The following is a 6,000-nucleotide window of genomic DNA, read 5'->3' on the forward strand; positions in this document are numbered from 1 at the left end:
TGTGGCAGGAAGCTGAATCTGAAGGTTGGCTCTGGGTGGTGCTTGGCATAAAGGCTGGATCTGTGATTGATTCAACCTAGGAATGGAATGTAGGGGTGGCAGGGTCTGGAAGCTAGATCTGGAGGCAAGGGAGCCTAGAGGCCGAATGTGGGTGAGCAGGTTCTAGAGGCAGGACCTGGGGGATACAGGGCATGGAGGATCGACATAGAGACAAGAAAGTCTGAAGGCTAGACTGCATGGGACAGGGTCTGGCAGATGGACCTGGGGTGGCTGAGCTGGGTGGCTGGACTCAGTGCTGACACTGGTGGTGGGCAATCTGCTACAGGTTTCAGAACAAGGGTAGACACAGCCATTCACAGCTGCCCATAGGCTGGCGGCTGCTGCATGGAGCCAAGAAGATCAGCCGCCAGCTGAGCCTAGCACTGAGCCTGGTTGGCATGATGATCATCGGTCTCATCTCTCTGGGCCAGCCCTGGATCCACTTCCAGGTGCCACTCAGACCTCCTGGCCACCCTGATGGCTCCTTGACCATCCCCATCAACACCATCCTCTTTGTGCAGTGCCCTGACATCTCCTGCCTACATGAGTACGACCAGAATGCTTGTAAGGCCTGCTCTATACTCACCATTTGTGGGACTCATCCCTCCTCTTTGTCCCAGGGACCCTTCTCTGCCTTCCCTGGGAGGGTCTTCCCTTCTCTTGATAGTTCTCACTACCCCCCAGATAGTCATCCCTTCCCCCAGATGATCCTTACTGCCTCAGAACCATCCTCATTGCCCTATGCCCATCTTCACCTCCATGACTCCCAACCTCACAGTCCTCATAACCCTAGGATCTTACACATTATCCTGAGGTTTTTTCACCCCAGGGAACATGCCCTCATAACACAGACCTGGTTCCTCAATGCTCATCCCACCTCTCCCTGCCCAATAACCTGTTCTCATTGACCCAGAGGTGTTCCCTCCATGCTAAAGGCATCTGCCTTAATATCCCTTCTCTAGAGCCCAATTTCAATTTTCTTAAAATGAGGATGAAGAATCTGCAAGGGAGAGGGTTCATGAATACTCCCAACCTCACTGGGGACCCTCTCCCCCATGCTCAGGGCCCAAGTGCCTCTTTTAGTGTTCCTGGTTTTCTTCCTTCCCCAGATTTGTTGGACTTTGCCTGGGCCTTTTTCCTCCTTGCCAGCATCGCCAGCTTCTGCCTCTGCATTTTACTCATAAACATCGTCTTCTTCACCAGCTCCAACTTGCCCTTGCTGGACTTCTCCAATGTCATCATCAGCATCCTGGCAGGCACGGCACTGAGCTTTTTCCCTCTGGAACCGAGGCGAGAAGTACCTTGCCTAGCGCCCATCGTAATATCCAGTCCCCTCCCCCACCACATTCCAATCCCATCCCCATCCTCACTTTCATCACCAATCCCAATCCTGTGTCCCTCCAAATCTCCAATCCATCCCCATAAAAAATATGAACTTCCAACACAACCCCATCTCTAGCCCCAATACCAGCTTCCACTTCGCCTCCCATCTCTATCACCAACAAATCTCAAACTCACCCATTTCCCCCTTGGGGATGCCCATCCCCATCCCAAACTGCATTCCAATTCTATCTACTTTTCAATCTCCAAACCATCCCCATCACCATCTCCAACCCCTTTCCAAATCTCAACACCCAATTCAACCCCATACCTAACCCTCCTCAACACTCGTTCCAAACTCAACCCAACCCTATCACCTGTGAACCTCATTTCAAACTCAACCACAACCCACCCCCAACCCCATCCTCCATCCTTATCACTTAAACTTCAACCTCTACCCAATTACCCATTTCCAGTTCCAACCCCATCCCAAATCCTGTCTCACCACCACCACCTTCTCTGATTGTGTTCAAGCTACTTAGTCTTTCTGAGCCAGTTTTCTCATCTGTAGGATGGAGATAAAATTTCCTACCACATGAAGGTGTAGTGAGGATTGAATTAGAAAATGTTGGTACTTGATGGTAGCTATTTAACTTTGCCCAAGTCCTTACCATGATAATTCTCCCACCTGACTCAAATAACTCAAAGTTGATACTCTGATTAGAATAGTCTAGTTTAAAAAGAAGAAAGAAGGGGGAGGAGGAGGAGGAGGGTCTAGTTTTCCATTTGCGTGCCAAATACACTTTTTAGAAAAGGAGGTGGGGCACCATTTTAATTTGGAAATGAAGGATATTATGTTCCTGTCATTTGTAGTAATTGACTACAACTTTTATTTGTATCAGGAAAACATTCTTAGAGAGTGATAGCAAAGCCAAGAATAGGAAACACTCAACTTCCTGTTTCCTTGTGTGCAAAAAGTATTTATCCAATTTGTCTGGTAGCTCTTCCCAATTGTTGAAATATAAGGTACAAAGGGTAGAAAACACCTCAGTTTTATGTCATCTAATATAAGACATTTTTCGACAAAAAAAAAAAAAACATTTCTGCCCATTCCTTTTAATTAAATGGAAAACACCTCCTATATTATCTTTCAATACATAAATTTAAAAATTACCCAGGACTTCAGTACCCAAAATTTTAAAAGTTGAAATATCCAGAATGAGTGGGTTTCTTGTTCCCTTCTTCAGAGAAGCCCAAAATTAAAGACCCAATACAATGATCACAATCAAGCTCAATTCTGGGCTCACTGTGTGTCAGGAAATGTGCCAGTCTCAACAACTCCTCATGATAGCCCAAGGAGATGAGTTCTATGATTACATGCACTTTACAGAGGAGGGAAATGAGGCTCAGAGAGATGGAGTGGTTGCCCTAAGGTGGGAGGGAGAGGCAGGACAAGAGCTCTGGTCTGTTGGCCCCAAAGCCTATGGTTTTAGACACCACCATGGCCTGGTTAAAGACTAAGACTTGTGCTTCCAATGTGCTCTACCATGACATTGGGAAGGAACTTCCTTTCCCACCTGTGCACAGAGGTACAGGGAGGCGACAGAAAGAGGGAGAATACTGAGCAAGGGGTAGGCAGCCACACAACTATGGGCAGGGGTCTGCACACACCTGATGCTCAGCTTCCTAATACCTGTACTCATGCAGGGACCAGCATCATCTTGGGTATCCTGTTCTACCTGATGCAGGCCAGTGGGTACCTGCAGGAAGGCATGACCTACAGGCTGGGGAACAGCTTCTACCTGGCATGGATCGGTGTCTTTCTCTTCCTGATGACTGGTCTGGGCTTGGATGGGGTTTGGTTTGGGCATGGGTTTTCAGGAAGACAGACAGGGACTGAGTGGGATAGAGTTTGGGATGGGGATGGGTTGTGGACAGGCCTAGATAAGATGGGATAGCGGTGGGAAACAAGATTGGGGAGATGAGGGTGGGGATGGGTGGGCATAGGGCTGGATGTGGGGATGGGGTTGGGTTTGGGTTTGGAAATGGATTGGGGACAGCGTAGGGGTGTGATTGGGCTTGGGGAGGGAATTGGGATCAGGGGTGAGCTGTGAACCCTGCTTCTCACTCCCTCTGCTCTCTTCCTTCTCCAGGTTTCTTTTCCTATCTGAACTACATGAATTTCTGGTCCATCCTGGCGCTCCAAGCCATCTGGACTTAGGACATGGGAATGACTCCAACTCTCCAGGCCTGTTCCCATGGTTCCCTGCCAAGTACCTGACAACCCTGCTCTCTAGTTGAGAGTCTTGCCCTTTTCAGTCCCCTCTGAATCCCCCCACTCAGATTAATAATTAGTATATTTAAATAATCTGTATTTTTTGCCCAGAATATTCTCTTAGCTCAGTACGTCGTTAAGGGTTCTGTGGAAATGCCATCTCTCCATGGGCCCATCCCTTGGGCCCTCTGGGGTAGAGGGATAGGTAAGGGAAGGAACTCAGGAGAAAGAGATGAAAGGCACAAGGTCAACAAAGGGACTGAGCCAGCGGTTCCTGGCATACATACAGATGGTGCCAATCAATATTTGTTGAGTAGCTGAGTCTCTCCAGGCCCTCAAGCCTTTATCTTTTACTTTCATGACCCCCAGTAATGTGCCCCTTCTGAGGCAAATTCTCCCTGCACCTACACTTCGCCTCCTGCCTTTGCCAGCAACCCTTATCACCACTTCCTCTTCTCCCCTAAAGGTCCCCCGACACAGGACTGTTCTTTTCAAAAATTATCTGTTTATTTCTCTACCTATCTTTAAGGCTGTTCGATGTAGCATATTTTTGCTATTAGAGTCATTTGCTGAGCAGGGCAGGGTTGAAACTCGAGTACAAATTTTATCTTCTTGCCTGGGTCCCCCTGCAGGGTCTTGACCTGGGGGTCCCCTCTACCTCCCTCTCGCACAGTGGTTAAGCTGGAAGGGTTGAGTCTCGGCTCTGCCACTTTATTGGCTCTGTGACCTGTGTCCAGGTGTTGAACTATCGGGTCTGTTTCCTCATCTGTAAAATGGGGGCAATGATAGTACTTCAACCTAGATGGAGTTTAACGTAACACCTAGTCCATAGTTTGTGCTCTTTAAGGGTTGCTAAAATAATCCTGCCCCTTCTCCCCCACAAAAGGTTCTCAAATTTCTTCTTCATCTTTAATGAAAATTGAGCTGCAACTATGTGGCAGACACTAGATCGATAGCAGTGATCAAACTAGACACAAATCCTTGTTTTTATGGCTTGACATTTTGGCAGCGGGGCAAAAATATATGCCCACAAACAAAGAGATATGTTAGGGATAAATGCTATGAGGAAAAATAAAGGAGGGGAAGAGAGACGGGTCTGGGAAGGAGTGGGGGCTCCCTGCCAAGGTGACATCTGAGCAGACACATGACTGAAGAGAGGGGAGCCATGGGGAGAGATTGGGGGACAGGATTCCTGGCAGAGGGAACAGCAAGTGCAAAGGTCCTGAGGTACAAATGTCCTTCCTTGGCAGGTTCCAAGAAGACTAGGGAAGCCAAAGTGCTAATGCAGCCTGAGCAAGGGAGAGGGGGGCAGGGGCAGAGTGGGAACAGGGGCCAGGTCACTCTGGGCTTTGTGGGCCACGGTGAGGGCTTTGCTTTACTCTGAGTGAGGCAAAAGCCAGTGAAGGAAATGTCTCATTTTCTTTTTAACAGAAGGGTATAGGTCTCTTACTTCAGACCATAAGCTTCATGGGAGGCATCTCCTCACTAGAAGTAAGAAAACAATCCACATGACAAGGGAGACCAGCTAAACAATGTGTGTTCCACTCACAGAAGGGAATACTTTGCCACTGTTTAAGGAATGAAGTCACTCTGTAGGTACTGATGGAGGGGAAGACTATTTATGGGACAAAGTGGAGTGGGGGGGGCGGAGCATACGTGTATGCGTGTGTATAGCCATAAAGTAAAAAGTCTACACCACATCGACAGTGGCGACTCTGGTGAGTGGGTCTGAAGTGGAGAAGTTTCATTTTTTATCTTCGGAAAAAAAAAAAAGTTTACAATCATGTCAGTTGAAAGACACTCCTTAGAGCTCTGATCCTACCAAGAATCCAAGCCCCCAGGTCTTAGACCGGGAGGGGGGGTGAGGGCAGGAGATCCAGCCCTCGCTCAGCCCAGGAGTCCTGGCCCCCAGCCCCCTCCTCCCTTAGATCCAGAAGGCCAGCCTTCCAGCCCCCGCGTCCAGGCACCGACCCCTCCTCTAGCTGCTCGGGACCGGCCTCTCATTCTGCGCCACGCGAGCACCGCTCCAGAACGCCCCCTGTCAATCTCCGCGCTGGCCCCGCCCCCACCCTGCGCCTGGACTCCGTCTGGCTCGGCCCCGCCTCTAGCCCCACCCTCTCGCCGCTGCCGCGCTGGCAATTCCACTTGCCTCGGGTCTGGCTCCGTCCTCATTCGGGGTCCTGCCCCTTTTCAGCCCGCCTTTGGTGCTGTCCTCAGAATAGCCTGACGCTCATGACAGGACAACGGGGCCCGATATCCCACTGCTCCTTTTATCCGACCCCAGCGACAACATCGTATGGTCTGTTCAGGAAGATTTTAGCGAGAACAGGCATTATTCGCTTCCCCAAGCGCCAAAGTTGGGTTCC

The sequence above is a fragment of the Neomonachus schauinslandi genome, unplaced genomic scaffold (assembly GCF_002201575.2).
Source record: "Neomonachus schauinslandi unplaced genomic scaffold, ASM220157v2 HiC_scaffold_568, whole genome shotgun sequence".
Lineage (NCBI taxonomy): Eukaryota > Metazoa > Chordata > Mammalia > Carnivora > Phocidae > Neomonachus > Neomonachus schauinslandi.